The sequence below is a fragment of the Aulonocara sp. 'chitande type north' Nkhata Bay genome, linkage group LG3, assembly GCF_057382095.1.
Source record: "Aulonocara sp. 'chitande type north' Nkhata Bay isolate Kocher_YH1m ecotype deep benthic linkage group LG3, A_spYH_male_GT1.1, whole genome shotgun sequence".
In the NCBI taxonomy this organism is placed as follows: Eukaryota; Metazoa; Chordata; class Actinopteri; order Cichliformes; family Cichlidae; genus Aulonocara; species Aulonocara sp. 'chitande type north' Nkhata Bay.
The window spans coordinates 69,519,083-69,535,757 of NC_141346.1; the positions used below are offsets into that span (position 1 = coordinate 69,519,083).

At 42.2% G+C, this 16,675-nt stretch overlaps 1 long non-coding RNA gene across 1 annotated transcript; it reads left to right on the top strand.

Moving 5' to 3' along the window:
* The first annotated feature begins 1,869 nt into the window (after window positions 1-1,869).
* On the top strand, window positions 1,870-14,740 carry LOC147336854 (uncharacterized). The gene is made up of 3 exons (XR_015128330.1): window positions 1,870-1,972; window positions 10,142-10,235; window positions 10,574-14,740. It is a non-coding gene; the product is annotated as an uncharacterized LOC147336854 (long non-coding RNA).
* Window positions 14,741-16,675: the final 1,935 nt, after the last annotated feature.

The window sequence follows — 16,675 nt, forward strand, 5'->3', positions numbered from 1 at the left end:
GAAATTCGTAGGCACCGATCGGTTTTCTATCAGCCATTTGCTGGGAGTAAGGGCGCCCTCCGTTTGCGAGGTGCGCCTGCTGCTGGGGGCACAGGGAGGAGAGGGCGGGGCGGCGGGGAGTCTCTGGCTGGCTGGAGCGGCATCTAATAACCAACTCGCAAAACAAAATAAAAACAACACAACAAACAGATATTATGATACAGACTTATAATCTGCACTGATGTTTTTTCTAAATTCTATAAAGTGAGCGCGAGAGCCCTCGGTGCGCCTGCGCGCTGCTGAAGTCAAAGTAAACTTTATTGTCATCTCCGCTACAGACAGTCCAGCATATAGAGAGACGAGACGACGAGGCTGCAGTTACAGCAGTGCAAGTAAACAAACAATAAATATAAGAAGAGTAAGAAAATAAATCTACACTTTAGGACTCGGGGTAAAGGATCAATAACAATTTAAATTTATAATTTACAGTTTGATGATTTAAAGTCTCACACAACCCGTCAAAAGGGGCGGGGCCGGCTGCTTCCAAGTAGAGCACATTTCATTTATAATGATGTAAATCCAAGCCCATCATGGATTCACGATCTGAATCCTGGGTTGTGTGAAATCCCAGAAATCAACCTTAGACAAAGTGAATCTGTGAACTAAGGTGTAGGTCTGTTAGGTTAATTGTGCTGATCCTCGGGTTGGGGGATTTGTGTTTGTACTGGAGCACAAAATTCAAACCAATGGAAGATGGACAACAAAAGTTCAAAGCCATCAGGTGCTCAGGTTAGAAAAAAGAGAAAAGATGCAGGTAAGCAGACGTGTGATTGGATAATGGCAGGTCATCCTGAACCAATCAGACTAAACTCCAAACATTACATTATGTTACAGATTTTAATATTAATTAGTCATTGTTACTTGTTGATTTGTCCTTTTCTCATTGTGTGACGAATTATGACGACTGTTTGGTAGCTGTTATTGTCTCTCTCTCTCTCTTCATGTGTGTTTCTCTGGTGAAACAATAGTTTTGTGTTAATGTTAGGGCTGCACGATTTTGCATAAAATGAGAATCACGATTTTTTGGCTTAGAATTGAGATCATGATTCTCTCATAACAATAAATAAACATAAAACAACAAATGTCTCACGTTTTGTTGTTGCAACAAAATGTTGTCCTGCTTGAAATTCCGTCTCCACCGTTGCTCGACGCTGCGTGTACAGAGCAGGTAGTGCAACAATAGAAAAATAGTTGCGGGACGGCACTGTGTAGCGTTTGTCTAGGGTGTTGATCGTTTTCCTAAATCCCTCGTTTTGCACAGTGTTGATGGAGCCATATCTTTGGTCAGGTGATAAGTGATAGCCTCCGTAATGTCTTTGTGCCTGCGGGAGTTCGACGTGTATAGGGAAGCGCTGTATAAGGTTCCCGTTATTGATGTTTGGGTGGTTGACCGGGACGGATTTTCTCCTGTCACTTTCTCGTCATCCCTGACGTGCTCTCCGTTGTTTTTTCCCTGCTAATTTTAGCATCACACGGCACAGCTTCTGTATCACGTGGTATAAGGCTCCGCCCTTGTCATTTGTTGAGCAGGAAGAGTGAGCGCTTGTTTTCATGCAGAGTACGTCCCGGATCAAAATGCGGTACATTTGATCCCTGTTGTCTTTGCTTGATGATTGGTTTGAGTCTTGACAATCCACGTTGCTGGCGTTGCATCTTTCAATGCCAGCAATGGCAGGTATCAGTGCTCAAACCTTTTGTGTTTGTTTCCAACAAGTTGCCCACCTCGGGAAACAAAAATGTGTTCTTTTACTTGTCAGATGAACATATGAGACACTTTGACTCTTCAGTGCAGTGTGGAGCCTAACAAAGATCTGTTTTGTGTCCCAGCTGATCAGCAGGAGGAGGAGAGTCTGACGGAGCAGCAGAGGAACATTTTCAGCTACTTGGACTCAGCTCAGCCACTACAGAGGAAACAATGAGCTCAACACAGAAGGTGACAGACAGAGCAGGACCATATGACCAAAGATATTTATCACCATATACAGGGAGTGCAGAATTATTAGGCAAGTTGTATTTTTGAGGAATAATTTTATTATTGAACAACAACCATGTTCTCAATGAACCCAAAAAACTCATTAATATCAAAGCTGAATGTTTTTGGAAGTAGTTTTTAGTTTGTTTTTAGTTTTAGCTATTTTAGGGGGATATCTGTGTGTGCAGGTGACTATTACTGTGCACAATTATTAGGCAACTTAACAAAAAACAAATATATACCCATTTCAATTATTTATTTTTACCAGTGAAACCAATATAACATCTCCACATTCACAAATATACATTTCTGACATTCAAAAACAAAACAAAAACAAATCAGCGACCAATATAGCCACCTTTCTTTGCAAGGACACTCAAAAGCCTGCCATCCATGGATTCTGTCAGTGTTTTGATCTGTTCACCATCAACATTGCGTGCAGCAGCAACCACAGCCTCCCAGACACTGTTCAGAGAGGTGCACTGTTTTCCCTCCTTGTAAATCTCACATTTGATGATGGACCACAGGTTCTCAATGGGGTTCAGATCAGGTGAACAAGGAGGCCATGTCATTAGTTTTTCTTCTTTTATACCCTTTCTTGCCAGCCACGCTGTGGAGTACTTGGACGCGTGTGATGGAGCATTGTCCTGCATGAAAATCATGTTTTTCTTGAAGGATGCAGACTTCTTCCTGTACCACTGCTTGAAGAAGGTGTCTTCCAGAAACTGGCAGTAGGACTGGGAGTTGAGCTTGACTCCATCCTCAACCCGAAAAGGCCCCACAAGCTCATCTTTGATGATACCAGCCCAAACCAGTACTCCACCTCCACCTTGCTGGCGTCTGAGTGGGACTGGAGCTCTCTGCCCTTTACCAATCCAGCCACGGGCCCATCCATCTGGCCCATCAAGACTCACTCTCATTTCATCAGTCCATAAAACCTTAGAAAAACCAGTCTTGAGATATTTCTTGGCCCAGTCTTGACGTTTCAGCTTGTTAGAATTAGAATTAGAATTCAACTTTATTGTCATTGCACATGCACAGGTACAGGGCAACGAAATGCAGTTTGCATCCATCCAGAAGTGCTTTAGTGATATAGATATATTACAATATATATTAGCAATAGTATAGATATGTAAGTATATTACAGAAATGGCTCTATTATGGTATGTTATAATGTACACGGTATGAAGTATGTTGTGAATATTCTATAACTATAAGTATGTACAGGCTATGAACAGGATATAAATATGAAAAACTATACAGAATATGAAATAAATAACTTTACAGAAATCTGAGATATGCAGCTATACAGAAATGGGAACTATGCAAGTTGTAAACAGTTGTAGGATTAAAGATTATCGAATGTACAGAATGATTATTTACACAGAGCTATACAGTAGTGCAGTTAAGATAAGTGAGGGTGTGGATAATTTCTACAGAGGCTATATAAAGTGCCAGTGGTTGTGAGTGGTGGTTCACTCCATGTTATTATTGTGTGTTTGAGGGTCCAGGGCCCTATTTCAGGAAGCCGGTTTAGTGCAAACTCTGACTAAGTATACCCTGAGTTAACGAAAACTCTGGGTTTTCAGTTTCACAAAGCGAGTTTAGATTAATCCTGAGTGAGTTACTATAACGACACACTCCGTGAAGCTAACCTGCCCCCTAGCAGGTTTACTTCAACTAACCCTGACTTTCTCCGCCTCTGTGTCGGAAACCTGACTGTAGGAAGTGTCAGACATGGCGTGCCACTTCCTTGAAGAGCCAGTAGATGTTGAAGCCCAAATTCTCCGCAGAGCTCTCCGCCGGGAGAGAGTGATTAGAGCGCGTTTGGACATTTTATCATTTCCTGATGATTTTCTGTGTGAACGTTACCGTTGTTCAGCACAATCTCTAAGTTATTTGAATAACATCCTCAGGCCTAATATTACTCATAAGACACATCGTGGACATTCTCTCAGTTCTGTACATATTATTTGTATTGCACTTCGGTTTCTTGCAAACGGGAGCTTTCTGTATAATATTGGTGACGCTGAGCACGTTTCCAAGGCTACCGTCTGTCGGGCAGTCAGGAATGTTACAGTTGCACTGAAACGTCTCCTGCACTCTTCTGTGGTGTTCCCCGGTCATAGACCCACAAGATTCATCAAAGAGGGATTCCACAAAATTGGAGGTAGCAGGATGAACAAAACTTAATTTATGATGTGGTGATACTTGGAGTACTACTTAAATTTTACATTTATTTTCACGGTTCCCAGGCGTGATTGGCTGTACAGATGGCACTCACATTCCAATCATTGCTCCTTCAGTAAATGAAGGAGACTATGTGAACAGGAAGTCTTTCCACAGCATTAATGTGCAGGTACATAGTTCCCTGTAGCATTTCAAACTAACAAATTATTTCATTATAGTAATGGATGCTAATTTGTGTTCTCTGCACTGTGAAGATCATTTGTGATGCTGCCAACATTATCACAAATGTGGAAGCCAAGTGGCCAGGCTCTGTGAGTGGTGGTGGTGGAGGACCCCCACCTGTTATTCGGGCCTCCGTTTTTTTTCTAGCCATAACGGGTCACATTTGAGCATACAGAGTAAGCAAATATGTACTTGTAATGTGCTCAGATAATTTCAATAAGTGCTTACAGAAAGAAAATTAATGTAGCCTCTAACTGCAATCGATTTACATCAGACAAACAGACCAAGCACTATGGCTCATAATACAATTACACCTTACCTGTTTGGACTATATTTTTATACTTCATTTTTACTTGATGCCAGGAACGTTTGGGGCCTGTTGGGTTGCACTTGTGCTCACATCATCACAAAATAAAATGTATAAAATAAAAAATAAAATATAATAAAATAATGTGTTAAATGGGTGGAAATCCCTAGATCAATGTTTAAATTAACACTCACGCATTGACTCTGTCGGCTATGTTTTGCCATGCATGCTCCCTTTCTTTTGCAGCTGAGGCTCGTGCACGCACTTAACTTGGGGTTAAAGCAACTCCGCGTTGATTGAACTGCTTGTTATCAGCGTTTCTGAAACCGAATATTCCGAGTTGGACAGTTCGGGGTTACTCAACCCTGAGTATCGTTTTTCACTCTGTGTTTTCTAAACCGGCTTCCTGAAATAGGCAAGGCAAGGCAAATTTATTTGTATAGCACAATTCAACAACAAGGTGATTCAAATAGGGTACAGTTGTCCATTGTGGGTGTGTGTATGTTGAGTCCATAAGTTAACGTGGGTCAGATGTCAGGAGGCAGAGTTCAGGAGTCTGACAGCTGTGGGGAAGAAGCTGTTCCGGTACCTGGTGGTCTTAGTCCGGAGGCTCCTGTAGCGCCTCCCAGAGGGCAGGAGGGTGAAGAGTCCATGTGATGGGTGACTGGGGTCTTTGATGATTTTCCCAGCCCTTTTCAGTAGATGTCCTGTAGATGTCTTTTATGGCAGGAAGTGGTGCTCCGGCGATGCGCTGGGCAGTTTTCACGACCCTCTGCAACGCCTTCCGGTCCGAGGCAGAGCAGTTCCCGTACCAGACTGTTATACAGTTGGTCAGGATGCTCTCGATGGTGCAACGATAGAAGTTCACCAGGATGTCTGAGGACAGGTGGTTCTTCCTCAGAGTCCTCAAGAAGAAGAGGCGCTGGTGAGCCTTCTTGACCAGCTTGGAGCAGTTGGTCGACCAGGTGAGATCCTCGGAGATGTGGACTCCCAGGAACTTGAAGCTGCTCACACGCTCCACAGCCGTCCCCTTAATGTGGATGGGTGGATGTGGGTCAGCATTCCTCCTGTAGTCCACGATGAGCTCCTTGGTCTTCTCGGTGTTAAGCAGCAGGTTGTTTGTGTCGCACCACTCAGCCAGACGATCCACCTCCTCCCTGTAGGCGGCCTCATCGTTGTCACTGATGAGGCCAATCACCGTGGTGTCATCTGCAAACTTAATGATGGTGTTGGAACCATCAGCAGGTCTGCAGTCGTGGGTGAAGAGGGAGTAGAGGAAAGGGCTCATCACACAGCCTTGTGGTACACCGGTGTTCATTGTGATGGTTGATGAGCAGTGGTTATCCAGCCGGACGTGTTGGGGGCAGTTGGTCAGGAAGTCCAGTAACCATTTGCAGATGAGGGAACTGATGCCCAGGTCTGTCAGTTTCCTGATGAGTTGTGAGGGGTGGATTGTATTGAATGCTGAACTGAAGTCTATAAACAGCATTCTGGCGTAGGTGGTGTTGTTGTCCAGGTGTGAGAGGACAGAGTGCAGTGCGATGGAGACTGCATCCTCTGTGCTCCTGTTCTGGCGGTATGCGAATTGGTGGGGGTCCAGGGTGGGGGGGAGACAGGATTTGAAGTGTGCTAGGACCAGCTGCTCTAAGCACTTAGTGATGATGGGGATGAGTGCTACTGGGCGGTAGTCATTGAGGCAAGATGGGTTGGAGTTTTTGGGTATCGGGACGATTGATTGATTGATTGGTAATTGATTGATTGGTAATTTCACGATGGAGGTGGATTTGAAGCAGGCCGGTACCACAGCGTGGGCCAAGGACAGGTTGAATATGTCTGTGAGCACTCCTGCAAGCTTCCCAGAACACGCTCCAGGGCTCTAGAGTGCGACCAATGTGGTCGCAAATGCAACCAAATTTTTCAGTGGTGCGACTAAAAAAAATATTTGGTTGCACCTGTGCGACCAACTGTTCGGGTAGCAAAAAAAAAAAAAAAAAATCTGCAACCTTCCCTGTGGTCAACAACAGACACACATTTTGCCCCTATCGTGGACTAAACCAATCAGAGATAGTCAGGGGCGGGACCTCTCTGATTGGCCGTGGTCCAGTTGAAAGTGCAGGTGGAAGTGGGAGGTGAGTAGCTTGAATAAAGCGTTATCGATTCATTAAATCCTGAATCGACTTTTAAATATAACTGTGTTTTGCCAGAAACGCCAGATTCTCAGATTAAAGCTCACAAAACCAGTTCAACAACAACCAAACAGCAAATGAGAGCAGGTACACGGATTCCACACAAAGACGTAAACACAGCACAGACCCGACGCATCAGAATTAACTTTGTCTTTCTCGGCTTTCTCACCCGACGGCCCGTAGACGGACACGCTGTCGGAGCTTAGCGATCCTGATGCGTCCGGTCCGCGCTGTGTTTACGTCTTTTTGCGCTGATTCTGAGCTGCAGGTTTTGTCTCTCCAACCAAAATTCACCGAGCTGAATTTTGCTGTTTTGCTTCCACGACTATTAAAATCGCACTTCATGCACAGCTAGCTCTCTCTCTCTGTACTTCAAGAACAGTTTCCCGTCTCCAATCTCTGTTTTCTGTATTATTCATCCGCTTATTACCCACCAGTCTACCGTTGTTTACAGCGCTGCGGCTGCTGTCTTTTTCTTTTCTTTTTCTTTTTTTCACTTAAATGACCTCGAACAAGAAAGCCTGTTTTTTCTGTTGTTCAATACTGAAGAAATTTAAACTTTATATGCAGAACATTGTAGAATATTTTTAAGGTTATCTGCTATAAAAAGCCAGACCAGGAAAATCTCCTTCATGTTTTTCTGTGTTTTATTCTCAGTTACTTTCACACAAAGGCATCTGCTGTGACGCTCACAATTCTGATGAAGTCAGTACTGATAAATGATCAGAATTATAATATTTCTGACTGTCTGAGGCTAAGTTGAATCGAATCGGGACTTTGAAAACCGGAATCGAATGGATTATAGAAATCAGTGATGATACCCAGCCCTAGTGAGCAGCCTAGGCACGACAGACGTGGATGTAGCTGTAATAGGAAAAGAACTATTGCTAACTTTTCTTTAAGGCCTGATCCTTCTGAAATTCATAGCCAGTGCTCTGACACGGTGTCATCAATCTTTGAATGCTGAAAAAGCACAGTTTATCCAGAAAAACACATTATATTATATCAATTATTATAAAATTTGTGTGCGCCTAACTTTTGTGCCGGTAATCCTAACTTTTTAAAGTTAGGCGTACTGGTACGCCCGTGGCAAAAAGTTAGTCTAGAGCCCTGCGCTCTGAGAACACGCCCGGGGATGCCATCAGGACCTGCAGCCTTGTGGACATTGATCCTGTTCAGCACCGCTCCTACATCGGTGGGGGAAAGAGTCAGAGGTTGGTGGTCTGGCGTCATGTCTGCTTTGGTTGTGGTTGTGGGGTTCCCCTCGCTCAAAACGAGCTCGTTGAGGAAGGAGACATCAGAGGATGCGGGGGAGGGTTTGGTGGTCCTGTAGTCTGTAATGGTCTGGAGTCCTTGCCACATGCGTCGGGGGTTGGAGTTGGAGAAGTGTTCTTCTACCTTCTTTTTGTAATGGTGTTTGGCTTTTTTGATGCCCTTCTTTAGATTAGCCCTGGCTGTGCTGTAGGCGTGTGCATCTCCTGACCTAAAGGCGGTGTTGCGGGCGTTCAGGAGGAGACGAACATCCCGGTTCATCCAAGGCTTCTGGTTGGGGTACATGGTGATCCGTTTCTGGGTGGTGACACTGTCTGTGGTTTCGGAGATGTAATCCAGTACAGATGAGGCGTACTGGTCCAGGTCTGTGTGGGTGAACATATTCCAGTCTGTGTTTTTAAATCTGTCCTGGAGCACTGCGTCTGTCCCCTCTGGCCACAGTTTAATTGTCCTCACAGCAGGTTTCACACGTTGGATGAGTGGTGAATACCTAGGTGTGAGGAACAGGGAGAGATGGTCCGATTGTCCAATGTGGGGGAGGGGTGTGGCTTTGTAGGCTCCAGCCAGGTTGGAATACACATGGTCTAAAGTCTTGTCTCCTCTGGTGTGGCAGGAGACATGTTGGTGGAATCTGGGGAGGACTGTCTTTAAGTTGGTGTGGTTGAAGTCGCCAGCAACAATAAAAGCAGCCTCGGGGTGTTTGTTCTGGTGTTTGTTAATGGCTGCAGAAAGTTCTTTCATGGCCAACCTAGCATCACAAGTATCTGTGACAGTGTGTATACAGATGTATCATATATAAGAGACAAATATTGTTCGTTTAATATGTTGGCATTACTAAATTTGGCTCAATGCTTACATACATGTGTAAAAAGCAAATGTACGAGCTGTGATAACTGTGTCTGATAGAATGAAGAGTAGACTGATATATGAAATATTCCTTTATTGGGTGAGAAAATCAGACCATGTCATAACTGCTGTAAGTCACACAGAATAGATATCAGAGCCTTAAACAGGCTGACTTCTGCTAAATGGGTCAAACTGGGCAGGAAGTCTACAAACACATAACATCCTTATAGAATATGATGTAACACTATAGATCAACTTAGCTCAGAATATATAAAGCATATAAACAGTTACAGCAATATGATGCAACAAAGACAGCAGCTACTGATCCAAAACACTCAAAGCTTCATAGAACTGAAACCAACATTTATTTTTAACTCCATTCTGCTGCTGATACATACTTTAGGTTTCTGAACATTAAACTTGTTGCTGCCTTTCATAGTGTGTAACTTGAAGGCCCTGAGTACTTTCTCCCACACTGAAAACACTGGGATGATCACATTATTTGAACATTACCTAATAAGACTGATTCAGCACAGACAGTTATGTTAAACTTTCCTAGCAGTCCTTCACAAACAGGGAACAGTCTGTCTATTCTCTCCATCTGTCAGCTGCTGCTGGCTCTTCCTCCTCCTCTTCCTCACACACTGCTGAGTTTGTCCTGGTGGATCATCAGGGCTGCAAAGCCTCACAGATGATGTGCAGCAGTGGCTCCCTCAGTCTGTCCTCACTCTGGACACTTGCAGTCGTCACACATGGAAATCAAATGTGTGATAAGCTGCAGGATTCAGACACAAGTGTAACTTATAAACACATGTTCATACTTTTATTCCACAATCAGAGAGAAAGAAACAGAGAGAGAGTGCAGGACAGACAGACAGGTGACAGTCTCAGGTGTACACACTGCTACACAACAGCACCAGAGAAGCAGGATTTAGTGTTTGTGTTATTACGAGTGTAAACAAGAGTTCCAGATGGTGCAGTGGACACATGTGTGACTGCTGTGATTAAAGCATCTTTCTTTCAGCTTAACGAGTGAACCGTCAGCTCATTTTGGAAAAGCTCCCAGTTTTGGTAACCTGGACTTTTATTTGCCCTCTTCTGCTACAGATGTTGACTGTGACCTCAGAGGCCAACTGGACCACACAGCTGCAGCAGGAGTGAGGGAGAGGAGTCTTCATCCAGCTTCAAAGAAAACATCCAGGTAAAGTGACGTGGATCAGCGGATAAAGCCGTCTCCACTTTCAAAGGAGATCCTCTGAGAGAGAGACTCTCTGAGCCATTTTAGCCTCAAATTATAGGACTTTATAGTACAGCAACACTTTTAAAGGACAAAAATAACATAAACTGTGACTGTAATACAAACAAAATATTGCATGTGTTTTTAAAAGTGTTCCTCCGATGGGCAGGATATCACTATTAGACTGTCCCACCAGCCAACTTCAACAAGAGACCACAGCAGCATTCAGTGATCAGCACAGATGTTCCTCTAACACTCAGCATCTGATCCCTGTTGGTCTGTGTGCTTCTGCTTTTGCTCAGTTAGAAACCCTGCAGCAACCCGACCCAAAACTGTGTCTTCTTGTTGGCCTCAACGTTGAAGTGTCAAACGTCCAACATCTGGAAAGGAAACCACGCCAGTGTACTGTGATGTTTCACCAACATGTGGCAGACGCTGGTCCTGCCTTTCATGCTGACATCAGCAGAGAGCCCCGCCTACCTCAAAGCCTCCCCTGTCATGTATTGATCAGGATGATTATGAAGATGAGCGAGTGCAAATAAGACTGTAAAAGTCCACGAGCAGAATGTTTGGATGCTTTCTAATGATTCATGAATATCATGAGAGTGTTTGTGTGTTTTGTCTTTTCTTTGCTGACGTTTGTTACTAACAAAGACAATTTACGCTCTGTGTGTGTTTTCATCCTTACCAGCCGCACTCTAACTGCAATGAAGGAAACAAACTGTAGAAATGGTCGACTCAGTGACTTCATAAAATATTGAAGTGGTTCAGGTAGAGCCAGTTTTTAAATGACCATGAACACTGAGCGTATTGTATCTGTACAGCATGTTTTTCTATTAGACAGATTTGTAACAGAGGCCTTGCTCTCAGTAAGTTTGAAATCCTTTTCTGATTTATTTTCTAATCTCTGATCTTTGTGTATCCTGCTCAGTTTGCATGCTGCCTGTAGGAGTTTCTGTCTTTGTATTTGAAGAGAATTCATTGAATATACTCAGCTGCTTCCCTTTGGTGCCTCACACATCACTGAAGTTTTTCAGTGTCCAGTTATTTGTTTTTAATAGCTGTTTGAATTCTCTGTATGTTTGACCCTGTAGACTGTTTAATGGACTGCTCGTCTTCCTGTTTGTAACCACTGCCTGTTTAGGACTAAAGATTTGGATTTTTGACTTTAACACAGCCTCTGCGTGTCGTCCCTTTGTGTCCTCGTCCTCTGTGAATGTGTCACAGATGTTTCCTTGATAATAACACAGCTTTCCCACAGTGGCTTGCAGCAGCATTTATTCACAGCACATTTGAGAAAGGTTCAGATTAACTCGATGAGTTTATATTCAGAATGATTCTGACAGTGGGCCACTGTGAATTGTGATCTTTCATCAGGTCAATGTTTAAGTTCAGTATTTCAAAGCAGGAGCTATGAACAGTCATCATGTTGGCATTGGAATTATTATTATTAATCTTATTAATAATGTCGTTACTCATGTATAACTTTGATTAGTATACATGAATTTTATCAATGGTAAAAATAATGAATAATTCATGTATAACTTTTATTGTGTTTTGCATATTAATTATATTTAAATAGAGATGTTGACCCTGTCTCTACAGTAGCATCAGTGTAACATACATTATTGGTCCAAGCTGTCATAAATGGGGAGCCTGATCCTTTATTATGAAAACATGACGAGTATTTTTCTTGTCAGTTGGGAAGAAGTTGGTCTTTTTTTCCTTCTTTTTGCTCAGTTTGTCTTTTCTTTGATAATTGAAACTCTGATCAAACCTACTCATGTTCACAGCATGTAAAAGCAGCTGACAGTCCGTGGCATTGTTGTTTGTAGAGGTGCAGTGTAGTGGGAGCATAAATCAAAAGAAAACAGTAACATTTATGTAATAAAACATCTGAATGAAAATGAACAGGCCCTTTATGAACTTCAAAGGGATCTGAAAACAACACTTTTTAAAAGAGTATCTTGGGGTGTAGGTGGTCAAAATAGAAAACTGAGCTGAGACTCTTAAGTTCAATCCATCCATTCGTTTTTACTTAGGAGGAAGAAATGTCAGGCTGGTGCAGGCTGGTTAGGTGCATGTGGTTATCTTTACCTAAATGAGTTCACTTTGTGGCTGCCAGGTTGGGCAGAAGTACCTGTCCCCTGTTAGGCTTAGCAAGGTTCTCCAGGAGTTTCTCCATGGGTAGAGCTTCTAGCTCCTCCAGCACATCTGTGGCCGTGCAGGCTGCCACTTTCTTGGTTGCTCTTTTTACCCCACTGGTTGTGAGTGTCTAAATACCCCCACTAGCTCGCTTTGGCTGCAGTTAACTTGGGAGGAAGGGGTGGGTGTCCCATGACTAGATGAAAAACAATTATCTGGGACACATAAATATAATAACACATGCATATATCTCTATCAATTTTTATTTCTCTCAGAAATATTGGATCTAAATTGCAAATGTGTTCCAGTTATACTGTTACTGTGTGACAAAGTGGATGAGCTGCAATGGTCTCCATTTGTCCCATATGTGTTTACTTCTTCTTCTTCTTTTGCATATTAAACACATTATTCTGTTTCTATGTATTTGCTATGATTTGCTATTTGTTAAGTAACATTGCTTCACTCACTATGCCGGGTTTGTGTGTGGAAGCATTCAGTTGCTGGCAAATCAAACATTCTGCAAATGAAGCTGAATACTCAGTTACATGTTTCTTTACATTTTATTATGTTAATAATAATAATAATAATAATGGATTGGATTTATATAGCGCTTTTCAAGGCACCCAAAGCGCTTTACAATGCCACTATTCATTCACTCTCACATTCACACACTGGTGGAGGCAAGCTACGGTTGTAGCCACAGCTGCCCTGGGGCAGACTGACAGAAGCGAGGCTGCCATATCGCGCCATCGGCCCCTCTGGCCAACACCAGTAGGCAACACCAATGTTACAGATTAAGTCATTTGTTCTTACTTTGTTTGTCTTTTCAGTCTTCATGAGGGTCAGGTGTGGGGAAACGCCCGCCCAGCATTTCCTCATTTTAAAGTCCAACCAAGTGGAGGGGTTTGTTTTTCCATAGAGATGCTTCCTTTTGAGGTTTAACCCTTTAAGACCTACCATAGAACCAAGTCCGCCAGAGCTTATATTATATTTTTACATGCTGTGGAGCCATTTTTGGGAGCATTTCAAGTTGCTATACATCAATACAACCATTATAGCCCAAACTTTAATAATATGTCTGCATTAGGTGCATAGTAATTACATAAATTGCAAAAAAGTGCAATAAACTACAAAAAAATTGAAAATCGGTTTTGTTTTTTTAACATATATTTCTAGTTAGAGAAATTTAAGAGGCTCATCCCTCAAAACTGTAAATACAAAAAAGTTGCACAAACTAGTTTCCCACCACAGGAAATTTATTTTGAGTGTCTTCATAGTTTTATTTTTGAAATACACCAATTTTTATATACTGCAGGAAAAACGAAAATAAATATTATAGTGCAAATTTGCAAAATAACAGCATATGCATCAAAATAAACTATTTCCAGCAGTGCAATATGAGTCCTAAGCATCCCAGAAACGACACAGAAAGTCATAAACTCAAACATAACTTTTTAAAACACAAGTATAGGCTCATAAGGCCCCGATCGTAAAAAAACTACATTTCCGCAAAATGACGTCACTTCCGGTTTCGGGCAGGTCATGCGGTCATGTGATAGTTCGCGCTGATGGACGTAGGAAGTGTTACAAACAGCTGATCGGATCGGCGAAGCGTGTTTCTGGAATATCATGTTTTTGTTGCTGCAAGTGATTTTTATGCAGTTTTTGCAAAGCTATATGTGGAAGGAAACTGTGACCGAGGACAAGCTGATGGCATAAGATGTAAGTACAACTCCTCTGGTTTCATATGCAAAAAAAATTATTGCGCTAGCTTACGTGGTTGCAGTGCTACCGGGATTTAAAAATAGTTACGCAAAATGGAGCGTGCCCGCTCCGATCGGCTGTAAAGGGTTAAATGGATTTGTTGAATGTGTTTCTTTTCATCAATACTGCCATTTAGTTGTGTAAATGTGCATGTTAGAAGTGTGAAGAGGTTTTGTGTTTTAGATCATCTGTGGAGAGTTTTAGATCCCTCAATTTGAGTGAGTGGTACTGGCTGGGCAATTGGAGGGAAATTGATGGCCCTATTTAAAGCCAGTCTCTACCATAGTGATGGCTAAATGAAGCTTTCTGAAGCTTGTATTGAAAAACGGTTCATTACTCGAAGCTTTTCAACACAGTCCTCTCTGGTGACATCTGCTGGCCAAAAATATGAAGAGCATATTGAAACCACAAAAGAAAACCAACTGCTTCATAATGACTGCTCACTCTACAGAGTGGAGTTCTGTCTGATATTGGGCCTCCGTTGTGTTGTTTTGAACGTGTATTTTTGGTGTTAAAAAAATGTTTTTTATTTGTTTCATAAATAATTTTGACCAGTAAACTCTCCTTGTTTAAACATGCACCATTGTGTGGTCTTTCTTTGCTTGTGACTTCTTGATGTTGGTAAATACAATAATTGAAAAATACCACGTTACATATAACATACAGTTTGTATCATATCTATCTAATAGACTCCAATTTGTGCATGTAAATGGAGAGTCCTCTTCACACACTGAGGTTAATTATGGAGTTCCACAGGGCTCAGTGCTAGGACCAATTCTGTTTACATTATACATGCTTCCCTTAGGCAGCATCATTAGAAGACATAGTATACATTTACACTGCTATGCTGATGACACCCAGCTCTATCTGTCCATGAAGCCAGATAACACACACCAATGAGTTAAACTGCAGGAATGTCTTAAAGACACAAAGACATGGATGGCCGCTAACTTTCTGCTTCTTAATTCAGATAAAACTGAGGTTATTGTACTCAGCCCTGAAAATCTTAGAAATATGGTATCTAACCAGATTCTTACTCTGGATGGCATTACCTTGGCCTCCAGTAACGCTGTGAGGAACCTTGGAGTCATTTTTGACCAGGACATGTCCTTCAACACACATATTAAACAAATATGTAAGACTGCGTTCTTCCATTTGTGCAACATCTATAAAGTTAGAAATATCCTGTCTCAGAGTGACGCTGAAAAACTAGTTCATGCATTTATTACTTTCAGGCTGGACGACTGTAATTCATTATTATCAGGATGTCCTAAAAACTCCCTGAAAAGCCTTCAGTTAATCCAAAATGCTGCAGCAAGAGTCCTGACAGGGACTAGAAAGAGAGAGCAGATTTCTCCTGTTTTGGCTTCCCTTCACTGGCTTCCTGTTAAATCCAGAATTCAAAATCCTGCTCCTCACATACAAGGTCTTAAATAATCAGGCCCCATCTTATCTTAATGACCTTGTAGTACCATATCACCCTATTAGAGCACTCCGCTCTCGCTCTGCAGGCCTACTTGTTGTTCCTAGAGTATTTAAAAGTAGAATGGGAGGCAGAGCCTTCAGTTTTCAGGCCCCTCTTCTGTGGAACCAGCTTCCAGTTTGGATTCGGGAGACAGACACTATCTCTACTTTCAAGATTAGGCTTCAAACTTTCCTTTTTGCTAAAGCATATAGTTAGGGCTGGACCAGTTGACCCTGCACCCTCCCTTAGTTATGCTGCAATAGACGTATGCTGCCCGGGATTCCCATGATGCATTGAGTTTTTCCTTTCCAGTCACCTTTCTCACTCACTATGTATTAACAAACCTCTCTGCATTGAATCATATCTGTTATTAACCTCTGTCTCTCTTCCACAGCATGTCTTTATCCTGTCTTCCTTCTCTCACCCCAACCAATCACAGCAGATTGCCCCGCCCCTCCCTGAGCCTGGTTCTGTCGGAGGTTTCTTCCTGTTAAAAGGGAGTTTTTCCTTCCCACTGTCGCCAAAGTGCTGCTCATAGGGGGTCATATGATTGTTGGGTTTTTCTCTGCATCGCCTTGAGGCGACTTTTGTTGTGATTTGGCGCTATATAAATAAAATTGAATTGAATTGAATAATTTCTCCTGCCTTAAGAAAAATCCCTTCACATGGCACAGAAGAGGCTGGAGTGCAGAGAAACTAGTAAAGATGCAGTTATACAGTCTACCTGGGCCCCACAAACTATCAGCTAAAGAGAATAAATACAGTAAATTGCTGCACATTTTGTAGACTAACATTTTAAGATTATTTTAAAAATAAAATATATCTTTTTATAACATTAAATGTTACGAGTCAAATGGAAGTCTTTCTAAAGATATTTAATGATATTTATATTATGAAAAACAGATTTTTGACATTTTAAGTTTTTCCCGTTTCCAAATAAAATAAACACGCACAAAACAAAAGCAAACAGCCAGAACACAAAGCTGGAAAACCCACCCGATTGACCAAAATCTACTCAAAATACTCCCAC